The sequence below is a fragment of the Rhinopithecus roxellana genome, chromosome 13 (genome assembly GCF_007565055.1).
Source record: "Rhinopithecus roxellana isolate Shanxi Qingling chromosome 13, ASM756505v1, whole genome shotgun sequence".
NCBI lineage: Eukaryota > Metazoa > Chordata > Mammalia > Primates > Cercopithecidae > Rhinopithecus > Rhinopithecus roxellana.
The window spans coordinates 134,980,451-135,003,374 of record NC_044561.1 but is presented as its reverse complement, the minus strand read 5'-3'; the positions used below and the strand labels follow the sequence as shown (position 1 = coordinate 135,003,374).

The 22,924-nt window shown below is 45.8% G+C and overlaps 1 pseudogene; it reads right to left on the bottom strand.

Moving 5' to 3' along the window:
- Positions 1-14,634: 14,634 nt before the first annotated feature.
- LOC104674989 lies at positions 14,635-16,620 on the bottom strand (annotated as a pseudogene).
- Positions 16,621-22,924: the final 6,304 nt, after the last annotated feature.

Here is a 22,924-nt window from a genome sequence, read left to right as displayed (position 1 = left end):
CTGGGGAGAATCTGTTTCCAGGCCTTTTCCATCTTCTCAAGAACACTCACTTTTCCTAACTCATGGCCCCTCCCTCCAACTCCAAAGCCAACTGCATATCAAACCTCTCTCCTGTACCTCCTCTCTTCCTACCCCTTTCTCTCTCTCCATTGCCACATCTCCTTCTTTCACTCTGCTCCTCCTGCCTCCCTCCTTCTCTTATAAAGATCCCACCTTGGACCATCAAGATAACCCAGGATCATCTTTCACCTCAGGCTCCTTAACAGCATCACATCTGCAAAGTCCCTGTGGCCACACAACACAGCACAAGGAAAGGTCCCGGGACTGGGACATGGCTGTCCCTGAGGGGTCTAACTCAGCCAAACATAGCTCCTTTCCCTCGTTCCTCTCCCTTTATCTGTGTCCTGCCCAGTCCAGTCTGAACCACTCTTGGAGGTCTTCCCAGCCTAACCCCAGCCCCTCCCTGACCCTGGTCTCCTGTGGCCCCTTCTCCTCCTGGGATCCCAAGGGAAGGGACTTTGACTTTACCATTTTCTTCCCACAAACCCACTAAAGCTAAATGTTCTCTAGGCCTAATAGCTATTGGAGGAAGATCCTATTGTGATCCTCACCCTACCATGGAGACATCATGGCCCAAAGACTTCAAATGACCGCCCCTAGGCCTCAGCAGGGACTCAAACCTGGCCTACCCCACTCTGTATCTCAGCTCTGGACCCTAGGTGCCCAGCTGCCCTCAGCCCACCTAGCAAGGCCTAACCACTTTATCCAGATTCCTCTTTGGGACACTCAGTCCAGTGGACCCAGTTCCCCGTTCAGGGACCCATGGCCCAAGGGGACAGAGTTATGGGATCAACAAGGGATGGAGGGAAACAATGAGCACAGGTCAGTGTGTCAAAAATCAAGGGTAGCTTACATGGAAGAAGGGTTGGGAGAGGGTCCCCTCTTCCTGGAAACCCCACTTCAGTCTCGGCTCTGAGAGGTTAGGTTCACCCCAGGGCTCACCATGCCCCCATCATCAGGAGCCTCAGTCCTTGACTTGGAGCCTGCCCAGCCCAATCCCAGTGTCTCGAGGATAAAGTCCAAATGCCAAGCCCCAAATACAAGACGATCCCACACCTTCTGCTTCCTAGTCCAGCCACGCTTCTCAGTGCAGCCACATTGCCTGTAGCCCCTCCCCCATGCACACCTTCCACTCCAACAGAACTGAACCAAAGGACTTTCATCCCCAAAGGGTCACAGAGCCCCCACTTGCGCACCTTTGCTCTTGCTGTTCCCTCTGTCTGGCATGCCCTTCCCTGCACCCATTCACCTGACAGAGCCTGCAGCTCCCCAAGGCCCAAGTCAGCCCCTCCCTGGTGACTTTGGCTGACCCCATCCCAGGCTCCCTCGGAGGCTGATAGAAGCACCTTCTCATCACCTCCAGGGCTCCTTCCCTGGTGCTTCAGCCCCCTCCAGCACAGCCATGGGCTGTGGTGCTGTTCAGTCCCTGCATGAAACAGGCTCCTCAGCTACAGGACCTTCCCCTTACCCTTTGTCCTGCTGCTGCCCTGTCAGGGCCACCAGGAGCTGGCACCCTTGCTGACTCTTTCTTTCACTGTGTGACTAATTAACTGCCAGAATGTAAAAGGGCTCCTTGCTCCCTCCCCGGCCCCTGCCCTCAGCCCTGTGGTGCCTTGGGCTTGATGGCCACCCCCTCACATACTCAGAGGCTCAGCCGGGTGCTGAGCCAGGCATTGCTGAGCCCCTCAATGGCCACTGCTCGTCTGTGGAACTACTCCCAGCTCTGCTGCAGGTGTCACCTCACCTGCTGCTCCTTTTGCCATGGTGACCACTGGCCAAGCTCTGCATCCAGGGAATCTCTGCACTGGTGTGTGTCCCCTTTATGTCGTGGGATCCCAGATCACCCTGGGAGGCCTATGTCAACACCCCCCCCCCCGCCACCTTACAGATGAGAAGACAAGAGGTTCTGAGAGTTGAGGCGCCTATCCACATCCCACATCTTGTCAGACATGCACAGATAGTGAGTGTGTAGCCCATGACCCAGGGTCAACCCAAGGTCACCCCTCTTCCTTGATGCCAAAGATCATCAAGTAGATTCAAGCCAAATATGACTATGCCAAGACATATAAAATGCAACTCCAAATGTCAAGGTCAAAGAGGATACTATAAATAACAAAAGAAGTGTATAAAACAACATACAGAGGACCTTCAACATGAAGCAGAGTTCTCAGAAAAAATGTAACAGACTGAGGGCCTCTCTCCCATGTGGCAAGTGGGATGACATAGAGTGCTTAAGGAAAACAATACCAGTGAAAAAAAAAACACACCCAAGAAGTAGATCCTTCAAAAATGAAAGAGAGCTAAATACTTTCATGGACAAATAAAAGCTGAGGAAATGCATCATTACCAAACCTGTTTTACAAGAAATGTAAAAGGGAGTTCAGTCTGAAAGAAAATGATGCAAAAATGTAATAAGAAAACATCTGAATGTGTAAATCTTATTAATAAAAGTAAGCATACAAGTAAATTTAGAACAATACTGTAGTTGTGGTGTATAGGCAACCTATATCTCTAATATGAAGGGTAAAATACAAAATTACTAAAATCATAACCCAACAAATTTTAAAGAGGCAATATAAAAAGATATTGAAAGACATCCGAATGTCAAAATGTGTGTGTGTGTGTGTATGTGTATGCGTGTGTGTGTGTGTGTGTGTGTGTGTGTTGGCAGTATAGAGTTACAGGCTAAATGGTTTTAGCTTTTTTGTTTTTCTCTTATTTGTTCTTTGCAATCAAAGTTAAGTTTTCTTCAGTTTAAAATAGCTTGTTATAATTATGTTGCTTAGCCTCATTGTAACCAGAAAACAAAAATCAATAATAGACACCCTAAAAATAAAAGGCAAGGAATTAAAACACACTACCAGAGAAAATTATTTTACTACAAATAAAGACAGGAAGGAAGGGAAGGAAGAAGGGAAAGAAAGGGAGAAAGAGAGAGAAGAGAAAGAGAGGAAGGAAGAGAGAAAGAACAAAAGAAAAAAGAGTAGCAAAACAACCAGAAAACAAGTAAAAAATGGCAGTAATATGTTTTTACCTGCTAGTAATCACCATGAATGTAAAGGAATTAAATTTTCCAATTAAGGCCGAGTGGCTGAATGGATTAAAAGACAAGACTCAACTATACACTGCCTAAGAAACTCAGTTTACCTATAAAAACATACATAGACTGAAACTGAAGGGATGATAATATAATCCATACAAATGAAAAGAAAAAAAGCAAGGATAGCTATACTTACATCAGACAAAATAGGTTTTAAGTTTAAAAAGATAATTGTATAAGGAGAAATAAGACAACACAGCAGTATAACAATTATAAGTGCATATGTAAGCAACATTCAAGCACCTAAATATGGCAGCAAATATTAATAGACCTTAAAGGAGAGTCTGACTCCAATACAATAATAGAGTACTTCAACACTCCACTATAATCAACACTCCACTATCGTCAATGGACATATCATCCAGACAACAACAACAACAACAAATCATCAGTTAAACTGTGCTCTACACTGAATGGACCTAACAGACATTTACACAGCTTTCCACTCAACAACCTCACAATGCACATTCTACTCGGTAGCACATGGATTATTCTCCAGGATAGACTATGTGTTTGGCCAAAAAACAAGTCACAATATATTTTTAAAAACTGAAATCATAACACAGTGGAACAGTACTATAAATCAGTAACAGGAGGAACTTCAAAAACTGTACAAATAAATGGAAATTAAAATACATGCTCATGAACAAACAACACATAAGAAAATTAAAAATTCATTGAAACAAATAACAATAGAAACACAACATAACAAAACCTGTGGGATGCAGCAAAAGCAGCTGTGAGAGGAAAAGTGTACAGCATAAATGCTCACATAAGAAAACTAGAAAGATCTCAAATACCCAACCTGACAATACACTTCAAGTAATGAGAAAAACAAGAAAAATTAAATGCTAAAATTAGTAGAAAGAAAGAAATAATATTGATTAGAGAATAAATTTTAAAAATAGACACTAAAAAATACAAAAAGTCAATGGAACAAAGAGCTCGGATTTTTTTTGAAACGAAAATCAAAATTGACAAGCTTCAACTAGACTAACAAAAACAGAAAGGAAACGGAGATAAAATTATAGATGAAAAAGGAGACATTACAGTTGATAACACATAAATACCAAGGATCATAAAACATTATGAAAAACACCTATACACAAACACATTGAAAAATCTAGGAGAAATGAACAAATTTCTGGACACAACAAATTCCCAAGATAGAATGATAAAGAAATAAAAAAACCTGAATCGACCAATAACAGTGCAACTAAAGCAGTAACAAAAAGTCTCCCATTAAAGAAAAACACAAGAATCATGGTTTTACTGCTGAATTCTACCAAACATTTTTAAAAGAGCTAATATCAATTTTACTCAAAATATTCCTCCCAAAATGAAGAGCAATGAATACTTCCAAACTTGTTCTATGAGGCCAGCATTACCCAGACCAGGACACAACACAAAAAGAAAACCACAGGCAAATATCCCTGATGAACATAGATGCAAAAATTCTCAAGAAAATACTTGAAAATTGTATTTGACAAGACAACACAATAGAAAGATCATCTGCCATGATCCAGTAGGATTCATCCAAGGAATATGGGGATGAATCAATAAACACGAGTAAATAAACATGATACATCACATTCAGCGAATCAAGAACAAAAGCCATATAATCATTTCAGTAGGTGCTGAAAAAATATAATTCAACATCCCTTCATGATGAAAACTCAACAAAATGAGCACAGAAGGAACATAGCTCAATGAAGGCCATATATGACAAACCCACAGCTAACATCATAATCAATGGGGAAAAGTTAAAAGTTCTTCCTCTAAGATCTAGAATGAGTGTGGCTACTTTTCCCACTTTCATTCATCGTAGTACTGGGAGTCCTAGCTAGAGCAATTAGTCAGGAGAATGCAATAAAAGGCATCGAATTGGAAAAAAAGGAAGTCAAATTGTCTCTGTTTGCAGGTGACATGATCATGTATATATGCAGAGAGAACCCTGAAGATTCCACAAAAAACTTACTAGAAATAATAAATTTAGTAAAGTTGCAAGACACAATATCAATATACGAAAATGAGTAACACACCCATGCACCAATAGTAAAACAACTAAGAAAAATTAAGAAAGCTATTTCAAAACAGTAGCTACCAAAAAAAAAAAAAAAAAAAAAAAAAAAAAAGATACCTAGGGATAAACTTAACCAAAAAGGTGAAAGATTCCACAATGAAAACTATGAAAAGTTGATGAAAGATATTAAAGCAGACACAAGTAAATGGAAAGATACCCCCATGTCCATGCACTAGAAAGATTATTAAAATATTTATATCACCCAATGTGATCTACAAAATCAATGCAATCCATGTTAAATTACAAACGGAAATAGAAATAGAAAAATAATCCTAAAATTTGCATGGAAATGCAAGATACCTCAGATAGACAAAAGAATCTTCAATAAAAAGAAGAAAAGATGGAAGCATCACACTACCTGATTTCAAAATAAGCTACAAATTTATAGTAACTAAAACATCTGATATTGGCCAAAAATTTGGAGAGGAGGAGGGGAGAGACAGATAGACATAGACGAATGACAGACAGACAAATGAAACAAAATAGAGAACTCAGAAATAAACTTGCGCACTTACAGTCAACTCGTTTTTAACAAAGGTACCAAGAACACACATTCGGGAAGGATAAGCACTTCAATATACTGTGCTATGAAAACCCAACACCCAAACATAGAAAAATAAGTCTAGACCATTATCTTACCAAAATATTTTTATTTTGAGTTGATTGACAAAAATCAACTCAAAATAAACATTTAAATGTACGACTTGAAACTATGAAACTACCGGAGGAGAAAACACAGGAAAAATGCTTTATGAAATTGATTAGGAGAAGGAATTTTCAAATAGACATCAAAACCACAAGCAACAAAAGCAAAAATAGACAAATGGAATTACATTAAACTTCAAAGCTTCTGCAAAATAGAGGAAGCAATCAATAGAAGAGGAAAGAATCCAGAAAATGGAAGAAAGTATCTACAAACTATGCATCAGGCGAGGCGTTAATACACAAAATACATAAAGAATTCAAACTACTCAAAAGCGAAAATACAAATAATGATTTAAAAATCAGAAAAAGATCTACCTAAAACCTTTGTCCTTCACCATTACTTCCCCACCTTCTTTTCCTGACCACGTTCAGCACTCTCCCTCTCCCCACCCTTTTTCTTCCTCCGTCTGCCCCAATCCAAAACTTCTTCCTCACCATCTTTTCGCAGTCTTCTCTACTCTCCCACTCACCACCCTTTTCCCCAATCCATCTACCCAAAAACTTTTCCCGTTTCCCCCCCACTCTCTTTTTCCCCTCTTCCTGGCCACAGTCTTTTTCCCTCTCCTGCTCTCATCACCCTCTTTTGCTCCCGCATCTACCCCAAAACATTTTCCCCTGTCTTTTCCCAAAGCCTTCTCCCCACTCCTGCTGCTCACCACCCTCGTTTCCCCTCCATCTATCCAAAAACACTTCCCCATAGTCTTTGCACAAAGCCTTCTCCCTACTCCTGCTCGCCACCCTCTATTCCCCCTCCCTCTACTCCCCAAAATGTTTCCCCACCGTCTTTTCACAAAACCTCTCTCCCTCATGCTCATCACCCTCTCTTCCCCACTCCCTCTCTGCACCCCCTCTTCTCTCCTCCCACTTGCCACCCTCTTTTTCCCCTCCACCAAAAATCTTTTTACCCACCATATTTTCTTTACCCACCATCTTTTCCCCCCCACTGCGTTTTAACCCTGTCTTTTTGCAAACCTTACCTCCCTCCTGCTGGGCCACTGTTCCCCACCATTGCCACCCTCTTTCCCCCCCCATCTACCCAAAAACTTTCTTCCACCATCTTTTCCCCACTGTCTTTTTGCAAAACCTTCTCTCCCTCCTGCTCACCATCCCATCCCCCCTCCTGCTGACCATCCCACTTCCCCTCCTGCTCACCATCCCTCTTTTCCCCCACAGTCTACCCAAAAACTGTTTTTCCCACCATCTTTTCCCAACTGTCTTTTGAGAGTCAGCAATGCCTTCTTCTGCTCACTCACCATCCTCTTTTCCCTTTCACTCTCACCACCCTCTTTTCCCCCTACATCTACCTCACAACTATTTCCCCCCTCCTACCCCTCTGGCGTGCTGCAGTCTCCGTCACCTCCATGACCACCACCAGCCGCAGATGAGGTGAGCCCGTCGTTCCATAGGCTCAAGCCTACAGCATGTCACAAAGGGCTCTCCCTTCTCCTCCACCTCCTCTTTGCCGGGCACGGAGCAACTGGGTGGTTAGATAGGGAACTGGCGCAGGCCATGCAGGAGAGGGACGGCCCGGACCCTGATCGCATAAGGCTGCTCTCGAGCAAGGCTCAGAGCCCTCTGGATGTTGGCAAGGCCACTTCCAAGGCCTGTGCAGCAGGTGGCGCTGGTGGGCTCTTCTGTATCGCTGGAATAATCTATGCTATTTTGCTTTGCATTTGGCTGATCATATATATGCAGATAACTATTGGAGGGGATTCACGGTGAGGTCTGGGGAGTGTTACTCATTCGGTAATGGTACTGCCCACCCCCACTCCAGATCTTGGAAAATGGGGCAATACCCATGAGCTGGAAAGATAGAAGAGAGATCTTACCACATTACCCTCGGAAAATTTGGCCCTGGGCCTGTCCCTACAATATGGGTTAATGGCCAGTGGGGGTATGTGATGGAAACACATAAGGGAAAAAAGGAAATATGGTATTTCCCTAAAGGCAAAAATTCTATGCAAAATTTGTCATGGTTAAGTTCCCAACTTATTTCATATTCTGAGAATTATATAAATGGTGAAAAAATGGTGTGGATAGATGGGAGGTTAATTCTATAAAAAGATTTAAGTTTGTGGGACACAGTAAGACTGACAAGGATATTAAATTTGGTGCCCTAAACAAAAATAAAAGTAAAATACTAAACTTAGAAAAAAGAAAAATTGTTGTACATAGTTATATAATCAATGTTAAAGTATAACCTTGCACTTAATAGAGACTGCTGTGCCAGTTCTAAGCCTATAACCAATTGTGCTGCTATAATTGTCCCTATGACCATTTCCTCAAAGACCACACAATAGTCCCTTCTAGCACCTGTAACCGCAAGAGCCACCAAGTCTAATATAAGACTTTGTTATGTTAACCATTAAGCTTGCTTATTCCCCAAAAGGGTAACCAAGGAAAGAAGAACAAACTGACCATCTATGAAGAGAACTGTTCTTGATGTACTTCTGAGATTATCCTAATAATCAATATATAATTATGTAATCACCTGATGCTCTGCTGATTGACAATTGTTCTATAATTATGTAATCGCCTGATGCTCTACTAATGGACAATTGTTCTATAAAATACTATATAAGCTTGTAGTAAAAATCATTCGGGGCTGTCAGCCCTTTGCTGGGCTGCAGTCTTGTCTGTGTCTTCTTGTATGTTGTGTCTGGTGTCTTTATTGTCTTTCGCCACCTTGCCTCTCCCCTTTGGGTTACCTTGGACACGCTAGGGCTGGACCCCGGCAGGGAACAACCTGGAATGACCTGGCTCCCCCTCAGGATGCTTTATATAGAGAGGTTATGCAAATGAGGTTCCTGGACTGCATGTTCTGATTGGATGAGAGAAAAACCTCTGGGCCTTTTGTGATTGGACTTTATTGGCATGTTCTGATTGGTTGTCCTAAGACTTGCGCTCATCCAGTCAGTATATAAAGCATGGTGAAGGGGGTATTCTGGCCATTCCAGGCACTTCTGTGCTTTGCCGAGGTGCTGCTCTGCCCGGCTTAGAGGAGTAGGACAACAGGGAGCTACCTGTTGGAGGCGACAGCAGAGGTGAGGAGCCTGTGGCACTGCAGCTCACCTTGCTGTGGTTGGTGGTGGTGATGACAGAGACTGCAGCATTGCCAGAGTGGTAGAAAGGCTGTGGGGTAGGTGCATTCTCAGGGGCTGCACTGCCAGCAGCTGGGGAGACAAGTTCGGTTTGATAGAGGGGGATACACTGCCTGAGGCTGTGGGGTTTGTGGTCCTATTCAGGGCTGCAGTGCTGGTGGGAGTTGGGTTGGGGGGTCCTATCAGCTGTCACACTGCCCATAGAAAGGGGTGGGTTGGGTATGCTATCAGAGGAAGCCACATTACCTGCAGCGCTGTCAAGGGGCGGTTTTGGTGCGCTATCCAGGGCTGCACTTCCGGCAGTTGGGGGCTGGTTAGGTGTGCTATTTGGGGCCTTGCTGTCTATGGCAGAGTGCTGGCTGGTTAGGGGCGCTATCTGGGGCTTCACTGCCTGTGGCAGGGGCCAGGTTGGGGGCACTATCTGGGGTTGCGTTGCCCGCTGTGGGGGGCTCTGGGGGAGCGAGTTCTGTGCAGTATGGGAGCTACACTGCCCATGGCGTGGTGGGAGGGCAGGTTGGGGACCCTTTCAGGGGCTGGGTTGGTTGCATTATCAGGGACTGCACTGCCCAACAAGCAAGTGAGGAGCCAGTTAGCTGCACTATCTAGGGCCACACTACCCCCAGCGGGGTTGGGTTGGTTGCCAGATCAGGGGGTTGCACTGTCTGCAGTTAGGGGGCGAGTTGGGTGCGCTGTTGGGGGCTAAACTCCCCATGGTTAGAGGGGGTTGGTGGGACTATGGGGACTATAGTGCTGGCAGTGGGGGCTAGTTAGGGGCATTATCAGGAGTTACACTGCCTGCAGCGGCAGGTGGGTTGTGTGCAGTATCCAGGGCATCACTGCCTACAGTGGGAGGCTAGTTGGGAACACTCTGGGGCTGCACTGTGCATGGCATGGGGCTCCAATGCCAGTGGCATGGATGGGTTGTGGGCACTATCGGCAGCTGCACTGCCATTGGTGGACGGTAGAAGTGGCAGTGACAGCAGTGGCCTCCAAGGAAGGGGTTGTCTTCCTCTCCCCAGACTCCAAACTCTAGAGGGTGATCTCTTCCTGCTGGTGCTCAAGCTTGCAGGGCAAACGGCATTTCCATGGGAATCCTGGGAATGGCAGGGCCCCCACACCCACTGTGGCTCCTAGGCCTGTGTCATCTTTCTCTGTGTTGTGCAGATTGCCTGGGATCTCCAGGCATGGAGTAGAAGGCACCACAGGGGGGACAGGGTCCTGTGGGTGAAGGCGTCAGGAACAGTAGTCCACACTCAAGTGGGGAGGGCTAGGTCTGAGTTTATGCTGCTCCTACTCCCAGCACTCCAGGGCGCCGAGCTGTTCCTGTGCTGTGGGGAGCCAGGCACTGTGGTGTCTCCAGTCCCCATCCCAGGCTCTAGTTCGTGGCCAGCGTGGGCCAAAAGGAGAGGCTGGACTTTGGAGGGTCAATGTGAGTGCTTGTGCCGAAATTGGCCCTGCCACCCAATGGCCAGCACAGCAAGGTGAGGCTCTAATGCTACCACTCCCTGCATCCTGCTCTAGGGTTTTCTGGTTTTACCTGCCCAGCTGCTCCATGCCTGGCTTGAGGAGAAGAATAAGGAGCCATCTGCCACACGCTGGAGGCTGGAGCCTGCAATTGGCATGGCACTGTGGCTCGCCTCACTGTGGTTGGTGGCAGTGATGGAGGTTGCAGCTCGCAGCTCGACGATGGAGATTGCAACTCAACCAGAGCAGTAGGAGGCCAGAGCGGCAAAAGGGTGCCCAGCGGTGGCCAGATGGTAGGAGCCTTATAGGGTGAGTCAGTGCATTGAGGGCGACAGCAGAGGTGATTGTATTGGTGTAAGCATTAGTGGTGGCAGCAACAGCAAATCTGTGGGCAGGGAAGAGGGGAGTAGGAGTGCTATGGGAACGGTCTGGCCTGGGGTGGGTAGGAAGCTGCGGGTGCTACAGGGAAGGCTTTGGCAGCAGTGGAGGCACAGCCATGGCAAGGAGGAGTCCTTCCCCTTCTCCTACAGTCTTTGGAGGGCACCCTCCTCCTGCTGGCACCTGACTGGGCCAGGTGTGAGTGGCAGCATAGTCTTATTCTTATTAAAATTTAGGGAGTGACTATTTGCATATCTTTTTGCTTGTTTTTTTTTTTTTTGTGATAGTCTGGGACTTACTCAAATTTCATGAATCAGGGAGGGGAAAAAGGTAACATAATAGGCCTTCTAATTCCTTCACCTGTTTTTTTTTTCTTCCAGTCTGTTTTTTCTTCTTCTCATCATTATCTTCTTGTTCCTCTTTATTTTCTTATGCTGATGCTCCTATTTTTTGTTTCTATTCTTGTTTCTCCTCCTCCTCATTTTATGTATCCCAAGCAATGGGCTTAGGAAACAACAAGCAAAACTGAGTTAAAAATAAACTAGTTGTCAGTGTGCTGTATTTTTAAAATCATCAGTCCATCACTGTGTTTTAGGGATGAGGAAAAGAAAATAGTTGTATAATGATTCAGTTACTTGAACAGCTATGCTTTCACGATCTTGTTAACGTGTTGTAAGCAGTTGTTAAGGAATAAAAAAATGAAGCATCAAATGAAAGTAGCAAGCAGCCATTTCGCCTCTCACATGTTAGTCTGTAGATGTACAAGAATCAAGGAGGTAGTAAGTTCCACTTTATGAGATTAAGTGAACCATATTCCCTTCACTTTATTTCTCTTTCACCATTTTCAAGAGTATTGTCATCTGCATGAGTGATCCTGGTTCCACCACATCTTTGCAACAGGAAAAGGAAGTGGAGAGAGGATCGCGTGTATAATGTTTTAAGGCCAAGATTCACAACCAGAAACAAAGCTTTATTAACTTTTGCCTCTAAAAACCTGCAGTGTTGAGCCCTCTTTTATTCCTAGTATTTCTACCTTTGATAGGAACTCTTTTTCTAAGTGATTACTTTAGAAGTTTATGCATTTTATTGACTATTTTAAAGAAACAATCTATATTGTATTATTTTTTCAAGCCCACAGAAGTGTATAAGGCCTATAATTTTGACATTTTAATTATTTTTAAGGTTATGAGAATGTAAAATATTGTTGCTACATGTAAGAATATGCATAAGTACCAGTAGATCACTTATTTTGAAGAGATAATGTCTAAATTTTTGCCCAGAGTAGATTGGTTGCAGTTTCATAGGTGTGTTTGTCAATGCATTGCCTCAGTATTTTAAAGCATATAGAATATATGCATATAGAAATTTGAATACTGTTGAATCTCATACAGTCCTTTGTTTATAAGTTGTTTAATATTTCTATAAAGACATCACAGCCCCCTTTAAGATTCAGTAATGTTAATAAATTTTGAGATGTATGGGATTGAATCCAACAAATTCGGAGGAAAATTGCTAAATTATGTAGCTATAGGGCAGGAAATGAAGCTCAGGTTCTAAGCTCTAAGGAGGCCATGAGCTACCATACAAGTATATCAGTGACTAGGCATACAGTTGGCAGAATTACAGGATGGTTAAGAGAGTGAGCTATGGAGCCTCACTCCATGTGAACATGAGTTTTTAAACTGCATAGTGCCTCAGTTTATCCATCTTTACAATGGGGACACCACTAAGTTTTTCTTTTTCTTCTCAGTTGACTGAATTATCTCCCTAGTCTGTCTTGTTGCCACTCTTGATGCCCATATGGGAGGATCTAAGGTAATTTCTGATAGCGTTGGGACTCATTTGGAAAAACAGAAGTCGCCACAGAGCCCAGTTTAGGAGCGACCTCTGTTTTCCTCATGGAACCCCAAGAACTGTAAGCAGAAAAGTCCCTCTCAAAATCTAAGGCTCTGCTCTGTTTTTCCTTGCTTTACCTGCCTGACCTTTTATATTTGGGTGGGCATCAGAAATTAGTAGGGGAGAGAGATCTGGAGAAAGTTGTGGATATGAAGATATATTTATGGTTAGAAAGGTTATGAAGGAAAGGTATTTTATATGAGAAAGGATCTTATATGGGAAATTCCTGTCCTAAAGTAGAATGACTAATTATTTAGGAAAGGGGGAAATATAAGATGAGTCAGAAAGTCATAAGACGGGAAAGAAAAACTTACAACTGCTAGATCTTCTCCTGTCTAGAAGTGTTGTGTGTGTGATGTTTATATGAAGGAGTTCTAGTTAATTAGATTAAAAGAAAATGAAAGCTGTTAAATCTTTTATCAGAAAAGTAGAAGCTCTGATGCCTTTTATTTCATGGTAAAATACACAGGGTTTTATAGAGGAGCTTGAGGAGGTAGTGTCTGATTTAACACAGGGCCTGGGAGATTGGTTGGACCAGGTGTGATGTTTGCATAGCTTGCAAAGAAGCTGGTCATCCCACCCTAATCTTTTATTATGCAGACGGGTTCTCTACCTGACCAGCACCATATTATCTGTTCCTCACTGTACATGTGGTTGACAAAGAAAAGGGAAGATGGAGCCACCATGTTGGACATGCCTGGCCCCCAGGTAGCCTTTTCCTATTGGCACAGCTGCCGGCATTCAGCCGTGCAAGCTTACCTATGTCTGCAGCTCAATTTTAGAGGATGCTCTTTGTTAGAAAAGAAATGGTTTAGGGGCTGCTTTTCATTAAAAGGACAACCTTACTGAGGTTTCCCTTCATATATCCTCACTATCTGCCTAAATAATTTCTTCTTAATTCCTATACCAATGTAGCATGTGCAATAGAGGAGGTGACATAGGGACCTGGGTCAGCAGGGATTGGATAACTCTTGATGAGCTTCCCATGATGCATTCTTCTTCACCTGTGGCAACATTAGCATTGATTAAACTACAATAAAGTAGATAGATCCACAGGTCAGGGGAAATATAGGCGATCTTTCAATTATATGATAATTTAAATAATATCACTCTCCAGAGACAGCCATTATTTCCCCAGATTCTGGTATATATTTGGAATTGGGGAGAGACACCGAACTGTATCCCATTCCCTCTGTATTGCTTATATTTTTTGAAGTGTTTCAAAGATAATATTACATACTGGTAGTTTACTATTTCTCATTCAAGTTTGTTTTAGTAGCCACTATAGTGAACATTTTCAAAATTCTATAGTTCTTTGGGTTGAAGTGATACTATTATGAGTTCATCTCAATTTTTTTGTGCTAGCATAATAACATTTCAGAGACATAATGCATATCTACAAAATATTTCACCTCTCTGGAAAACAGTAAAAGGTTACACAACAGGACAGACTAAAGGTTGGCAGTAGTGGCTTACACCTGTAATGCCAGCACTTTGGGAGGCCAAGGTGGGCAGATCACATGACCTCAAGAGTTCAAGACCAGTCTAGGCAACATGGCGAAAACCATCTTTACAAAAATTACAAAATTTAGGCACGCATGGTGGCGTGCGCCTGTAGTCCCAGATACTTGTGGGATTGAGGCAGGAGAATTGCTTGAGCCTGGGAGGTCAAGGCTGCAGTGAGCCAAGATCGTGCCACTGCACTCCAACCTGTGTGACAGAGTGAGACCCTGTCTCCCCTTCCTGCCAAGAACCGAGGCATCTTCCTGAAGTGAGCAAAACCCAGGGGACAACCTTGAGGAACTTTGAAAGAGACACTATCTCTCACTGAGCCCACCCAGCGCCTGCTACAGGCCCCACACCAGGGAGATCAGGTGAGGCCTTGGCACTGAATAGCTGTAGATGGGGTTCATAAATAATGGCAAGGGCTCCTCATAGTGCACCAGGGGCTGCTGGGGTATCTGCACTGGGCACACCAGTGGCAGAGCCTCTCCTTCTCCCAGCTTGTGCTCAACATAGTTGTGGTTCTTCTGAGGTGCCTACCTCCCACTGTACTGTCTGGTGCAGGCCTAGCTGCCAATGCAGAGGTCCAGAGGCTGCTCCCCACTGAACGTTGGGGCTGGGGGGCCCTTGGGCATGAAAAAGATGGGCGTTGTATCTTTGGCTTCCTGGTGAGATGGAAGGGGCACTTGACACTGAAGCCACCAACCTTGGGGTCATCCTGGGGCAACTTTGGTTCAGCCTTGACCAGCAAGTTGTCGGTAAGGGCTTGTTCTGTGATGGGGTAAAGGGAGTGGGGAAAGTTGGGCAGGACCAGGACCCTCTGACTTCTGTGGGTTGGGGAGAGCTGGACCAGAGAAGGCAGCTGGAGAGAGGGGTGGAAAGGGAATGCTGAGTGTTAGGGCATCAAGTCCAGCTTCTTCTCCTGCATCCCCATGAAGCCCGGGCCAAAGTACTTCTCAACAATGGATGCAATGGCCTTGATGGAGTCCCAGGCAGTGCCCATTGCAGTCAGCAGTTGCTGGTCAGGTGGCAGGAAGAACGAGTGCTGGGAATAGAGGACAGGCACCTCACCAAACTGGTTCCCCCAGAGGTGCTGAGTCACTCCCAAACTCGAGCTTGCCCTCGGATGACTTACCACTGCCCTTGTCCATGTTGGGGTCACTGTCCAGGTCCAAGCCTGTCCCCATGGTCATGTTCAGGTGGGTCCTCATGGTCCTGTTAACGTCCTCAAAGTCGCTGCCATTCAACACATCACTGTTATTTGTCTTCAGCTTCTCCGTGTAGGAGTCTCCAGGTGGCTCTAAAAATTCTCCTCTGGTCCCGTGGCTGTTGTGAAGCCCTGGCTACTGTTGCTGATGGTGGAGACCAGGGGCAGGGCGGGGTTTGCCAGGGGACTGGGGAGTTTGGCGTCCTGGGTGTGGTTCAGAAGGTTCTTGAGCAGTGGTGTGGAAGGTAGCAGAGGTGGCCAGGGGTACAAGGATGAAGGGAGGATGCCTGGGAAGCCGGGGGCAATCACAGGGAATGCAGGAGGAGCCATGGAGAAGGGCAGGCTCCCAGGTGTAGCCTGGAGGGGAAGTACTCCGTGAAGCCCAGGGTGATGTGGTTGAGCGAAGGTTTCGTCTTGTCCATCATGAGGCTGGGGGTCAAGAGCAGGTCAGAAACAAAGATGATGCCCCATGTGTAATGGTTCTTGCCCTCGCAGAAGCACTGGGTGCTTGTTGAGATAGGAAGTAGTGCTGAACGTCTGGCCACAGTCCTTGTACTTAATCTGCATGCAGCAGTCAGAGTGTATCTGCCTGTACAGGCTCAGATTGGAGAGCTACGTAGGAGCTACAGATTGGAGAGGACTTGTGGCAGACCTCACCTAAAACATCAGTAGAAAGCAGAGACAAATGCGGTATAAAATTACCAGGAAACCCTGCACATGGAGGAGCAGTGCTGGGGCTGGGGCCCAAAGCAGTCTGTGGGGGTGCATGTGCAGAGGCATGGGTTCATACGTATGTATTGTGTATGTGTGCTTGTGTGCATGCACACATATATGCATGTGTGTTCATGTGTGTCTGTGTGCATAAGTGTCCATGTGATAGGGTGCTGGTTTGTGTTTATTCTGCCAGTGTGCATGTGTGAGTATACACACATGTGCACACTATGAGCACATGGAAACATACATGAGTGTGCATGTGCCCATCACAGGGCTGGCCTCCAGTGACCAGCACAGATTGGCAAAGCAACTGGTGCCTTTCCCTGGGCCAGTTGGACAGATCCCACAGTGCCTCAACCCTCTCTTGGAGAACGGGCTTGCCACTGATGTTTCCACCTTCCTCCCCCATGGTGTTGCTAACTGGGAAGCCAAAATTTTCAGAAGTCCCTGGACAAGTAGAGTCTGGTCCCCAGGGCCAGGCATGGGCAAAATGAAGGCATGTGATAGTGTCAGCAACTCTATCAGCTGATATGGGTTGACATGGCTTAGGGCCCACCCTACCTTCCTCTTCACTTCTGCGGCTGTTCTAGCAAGGGTAAGAGGAGGACATTGACCACACACACTGGGTTTCCTGCTCTGTAGAAGTTCACAGTGTTCCTGGCTTTCTCCTACCTCCCCTCTTTGTCTGAGGCCCTACCACCTAGACCCAGGAGAAGGCAGCCTTTGGGGTGACACAGACAGTTCCTGGGGCTCTCAGGAAGCCCCAGCTTGGGGAACCAGGACTTTGGGGCTCCTGGCAGTACTTGGCCACCCTTTGGAAGTGGCTGGAGGTGGGCATGGATAGGAGGTCACACCAGGCAGGGGCCCTATGGAGAGGGACTGGTGCAATGTTTGAGAAAAGTGAAAATGCTATTACCAGAAATCTTGGACTGGGATGAAAACGACAGTGGCTGGCTCTAGCTGGCAAGTGACTATATCTTCTCTCAACAGGAGAGGGCAGTGCCGGCCCTGCCAGACTCCAGGACCCAGAGGCCCAGGGGCTCTGGCTTAGCTCTTTTCCTGATGGCCTGTGAATGGGTGTCACTGAATTGCCAACTTGTCTTTTTTTTTTTTTCTTTTCTAAGAAGAAAGGAAGGAACACACATACAAACACACCCCCCACACGTAAACACAAACGTGCATACACCCCCCTGCATGTGTCTCTCTCTGTAAGATAAATTGCTTCATAAACACAGCCTGATGGAAACAATGATTTAAGCAAGCTTCTTGCTCACCAGAAATCCTTGGCTGCCTGATCTCATGGAATTCTAGCTGGGAGCTTTTTCTCTGAGATTACTGCATTCTTTCTTTCCCAAATTAATTGAACAACACTATGTGTGTGAATGCACATGTGCATCTTGTGTGTGAGCATGCAGCTGTGTGTGCACATGCAACGTGTGCACGAGTGTGAATATTTCAGCATATCTGCATCCACGTTTGTGCATCTTTGTGTGCCTGTCTGTGTATTTACACCCATGTTTGTGTCAGTGTGCATATGTACTCATGTGCATGTGTGTGAATGTTTGTGCACATGTTTCTGTGTGTGCCTATGTGTGTGAATATTTGTGTGCATTGCCATGGTTTCATACCTGCAAATGTGTGGTTTGTGCAAGCCTGTATGTTTGGGCCTGTGCCCATTTGTGCATATTTGTGTGGTCATGTGAGTGCGTATTTTGCATGCATGAATGCACACATGTTCCTAACTGCATGTGTGTACATGTGTGCTATGTATGCATGTGTACATATAATACATATATGTTTGTGTCCATGGGTGACTGTTATGTGTGTTGTGTGTGCATGTTTTATGTGCACACATGAACATGTGTGAACATGCACATTGTGTTGACGTGTTTGTATGTGTCAATGGGTGTGGACTTGTGCTCCTGTGAATATGTGTGCACACACTTATGTGTGAATGTGCATGTGTTATGGAATTGCACTTGTGTGTGTGTTAACCTTCATGCTTGTGTGTGAATGTGCATGCACATGTGATGTGTGTGTGCATTTGTGTGCTCATGAGAAAGTGTGTTTGGGTGTGTAAGCACATGCCCAAGGACTGGTCTGCTGCCCAGCACTGAGCAGAGTCTTAATGAACTTAGTCTGAACATTGGCTCAAAGGCCTGAACCTAAGGATTGAGGAAACAAGGAAACAGGAGAGAGGAAGCAGATGGAAGAGGGGTGTCACTTCCTGTTCCCTCCCTGTGTCAGAGAGACCACCACAATCGTGAGCCCTTTCAGAGTCCTAAGAAAAGGATGGGCTGCTTTGCAGTCTGGACAGTACAGGGGTTACCAGGAAGTGGTACCTCCTTGCTGACTAGAAGCTTTCCTGCGTCTAAAGGAGGATGTGCTGGTATTTGGCCTGGGCCACCCCAGCAGCCTGAATGGCAGCTACTTAGAGGCTGCCCCTCTGGGTCACTGGTGCCCAAGATGGAGATTCTAGTGGGATGCTGGCCCTGAGAGGCCACAACAGGCAGACTGGATGGCACCCACCCTGAGACACAAATGCTGGATTGCCAGATGTGATTTTTGGTGCCATCTTTGGACAGAGTTAAGTATCTGGCTGACAGAGAAGGGCTGCTCAGCAGAGAGGAGCCCTGGAAATGTGTGCATTGGGGCCGACGGGGCCGGCATACCACTGGGGCCGGTCAAGATGCACCAGACGCCCATCTCATGCTCAGCTTGTGTCCAGGCGTCCCGGCCCTGCGCACTGACCTGAACCTTAAGAAAGTACTGGTTTGGGAGAAAACAAGATCACGAAGGGGAAAAAAAGCCACAGGGTGCCCAGAGCCTGTGGAATCCAGTTCCAACAGGGGCTGCGCTCCACACCTCAGCTCCAGGCTCCAGGGCTCGGAAGGCTCCATCCCAAACATCTCTGGGAAGCCTGCCACTCAGCTTCCCAGAAAAGTGTTGAACAAACCAACTTACCTTGGCACTGCCAGGTGGGGAACCTCAGACAGGATGCACGGAGGAGGTGGGTGAAAAATACTCACCCTACAAGTCTGTAAAATGCTGCCTTTGAAAAGTGATTCAAGCCTGCAAACTCTTCAGGGAAAGAGTTCACTGTGCAAAAGGTCTGACTGACAAGGCTAACACCTGGGGTTTAGTGGGAGCTCTGTGTGGCAGGTCCTGTTCAAAGAACTTAAGAGAATGCATGCAGCGAAGACTTGCATCAATCTGTGAGCACCCAGGTAAGTGCTATGGTATTTGTATGCCTGCTTTGGAACTGGTAAACTGAGGCTGGGAGACACAGAGTCACTTACCCAAGGAAGAGGTGGAGCAATGGGACTGGAGTCTGCCCATGGTTTTGGGGTTGAGGAAGCAGGGCTGGAAGGGTTGGCAGTGCCCCAATTTCCCACAGAGTGTTCCTAGGAAAGCAAGGTGAGCCTGTGATAGAAGGGGCGCTCACCAGCACCCCCTCTCAGGCCTTCCCTTGTCTTCAGGAGCTCGGATTTTCACTGGGGAACAAGTCCTGCAGGTCTGAGCGCAGAGAACATCACAGAACACAGCCAACTTGCAGACCCTAGGAAGCTGCCTGTGGGTTAATTCCAACTCCCTGGGCTGGAAGGAGGCTGAGATGAGGCCTTCCGCCAGCATCGTGATTCAGTTAGAAATGCCAACTTTTATTTTACTCTTTCTGGACCCAACAAAGAACAATCATGGAGGCTGAAATTCAAAAACAAAGACAAGAAGAAGTGTCAACCCCACTCATCTATATTACTGACCAGCTTATTTTTATTTTTATTTTTATTTTTTTACCAATTCTCATTTAGAATTTGGATTGAAAATAAACATTTTTGTATTGCAAATGAGAATTCAATCTGATTCTCATTCTGATGGCCTTGGAGGGTGCCCTGGACGTGACGGAGCCGCCTTTGGTGACCAAGACTGCCCTTCTCGGGGGGGGGGGCGGAGCAAGATGGCCTAATAGGAACAGCTCCAGTCTCCAACTCCCAGCGCGAGCGACACAGAAGACCGGTGATTTCTGCATTTTCAACTGAGATACTGGGGTCATCTCACTAGGGAGTGCCGGACAATTGGTGCTGGTCAGCTGCTGCAGCCTGACCAGCGAGAGCTGAAGCAGGGCAAGGCATCGCCTCACCTGGAAGCCAAGGGGGAAGGGAATCCGTTTTCCTAGCCAGGGGAACTGAGACACACAACACCTGGAAAATCGGGTAACTCCCACCCCAATACTGCGCTTTAAGCAGACAGGCACACCAGGAGAATATATCCCACACCTGGCTGGGAGGGTCCCACGCCCACGGAGCCTCCCTCACTGCTAACACAGCAGTCTGCAGCGATCTATCCGCAAGGCAGCAGCAAGGCTGGGGGAGGGGTGCCCGCCATTGCTGAGGCTTAAGTAGGTAAACAAAGCCGCTGGGAAGCTCGAACTGGGTGGAGCTCACAGCAGCTCAAGGAAGCCTGCCTGTCTCTGTAGTCTCCACCTCTGGGGATAGCGCACAGCTGAAGACCAACAGGGGAAGCAGCGGGGGCCGGTGCAGACGCGAACGACTCTGTCTGACAGCTTTGGGGAGAGCCGTGGATCTCCCAACGCGGAGGTTGAGATCTGAGAACGGACAGACTGCCTGCTCAGGTGGGTCCCTGACCCCTGAGTAGCCTAGCTGGGAGACATCCCCCACTAGGGGCAGTCTGACACCCCACACCTCACAGGGTGGAGGACACCCCTGAGAGGAAACTTCCAAAGGAAGAATCAGACAGGTACACTCGCTGTTCAGCAATATTCTATCTTCAGCAACCTCTGCTGCTGATACCCAGGCAAACAGGGTCTGGAGTGGACCTCAAGCAATCTCCAACAGACCAACAGACAGTCCTTCTGACTGTCAGAAGGAAAACTATCAAACAGGAAGGACACCTATACCAAAACCCCATCAGTACGTCACCATCATCAAAGACGAGAGACAGATAAAACCACAAAGATGGGGAAGAAGCAGGGCAGAAAAGCTGGAAATTCAAAAAATAAGAGTGCATCTCCCCCTGCAAAGGAGCGCAGTCCATCACCAGCAACGGATCAAAGCTGGTCAGAGAATGACTTTGACGAGATGAGAGATGAAAACCATGACACGAGAAATACGTGACAAATGCACAAGCTTCAGTAACCGACTCGATCAACTGGAAGAAAGAGTATCAGCGATTGAGGATCAAATGAATGAAATGAAGCGAGAAGAGAAACCAAAAGAAAAAAGAAGAAAAAGAAATGAACAAAGCCTGCAAGAAGTATGGGATTATGTAAAAAGACCAAATCTACGTCTGATTGGGGTGCCTGAAAGTGAGGGGGAAAATGGAACCAACTTGGAAAACACTCTTCAGGATATCATCCAGGAGAACTTCCCCAACCTAGTAGGGCAGGCCAACATTCAAATTCAGGAAATACAGAGAACGCCACAAAGATACTCCTCCAGAAGAGCAACTCCAAGACACATAATTGCCATATTCACCAAAGTTGAAATGAAGGAAAAAATCTTAAGGGCAGCCAGAGAGAAAGGTCGGGTTACCCACAAAGGGAAGCCCATCAGACTAACAGCAGATCTCTCAGCAGAAACTCTACAAGCCAGAAGAGAGTGGCGGCCAATATTCAACATTGTTAAAGAAAAGAATTTTCAACCCAGAATTTCATATCCAGCCAAACTAAGTTTCATCAGTGAAGGAGAAATAAAATCCTTTACAGATAAGCAAATGCTTAGAGATTTTGTCACCACCAGGCCTGCCTTACAAGAGACCCTGAAGGAAGACCTAAACATGGAAAGGAACAACCGGTACCAGCCATTGCAAAAACATGCCAAAATGTAAAGACCATCGAGGCTAGGAAGAAACTGCATCAACTAACGAGCAAAATAACCAGTTAATATATCATAATGACAGGATCAAGTTCACACATAACAATATTAACCTTAAATGTAAATGGACTAAATGCTCCAATTAAAAGACACAGACTGGCAAACTGGATAAAGAGTCAAGACCCATCAGTCTGCTGTATTCAGGAGACCCATCTCACATGCAGAGACATACATAGGCTCAAAATAAAGGGATGGAGGAAGATCTACCAAGCAAATGGAGAACAAAAAAAAGCAGGGGTTGCAATCCTAGTCTCTGATAAAACAGACTTTAAACCATCAAAGATCAAAAGAGACAAAGAAGGCCATTACATAATGGTAAAGGGATCAATTCAACAGGAAGAGCTAACCCTCCTAAATATATATGCACCCAATACAGGAGCACCCAGATTCATAAAGCAAGTCCTTAGAGACTTACAAAGAGACTTAGACTCCCATAGAATAATAATGGGAGACTTCAACACTCCACTGTCAACATTAGACAGATCAACGAGACAGAAAGTTAACAAGGATATCCAGGAATTGAACTCATCTCTGCACCAAGCGGACCTAATAGACATCTATAGAACTCTCCACCCCAAATCAACAGAATATACATTCTTCTCAGCACCACATCGCACTTATTGCAAAATTGACCACATAATTGGAAGTAAAGCACTCCTCAGCAAATGTAAAAGAACAGAAATTATAACAAACTGTCTCTCAGACCACAGTGCAATCAAACTAGAACTCAGGACTAAGAAACTCAATGAAAACCGCTCAACTACATGGAAACTGAACAACCTGCTCCTGAATGACTACTGGGTACATAACGAAATGAAAGCA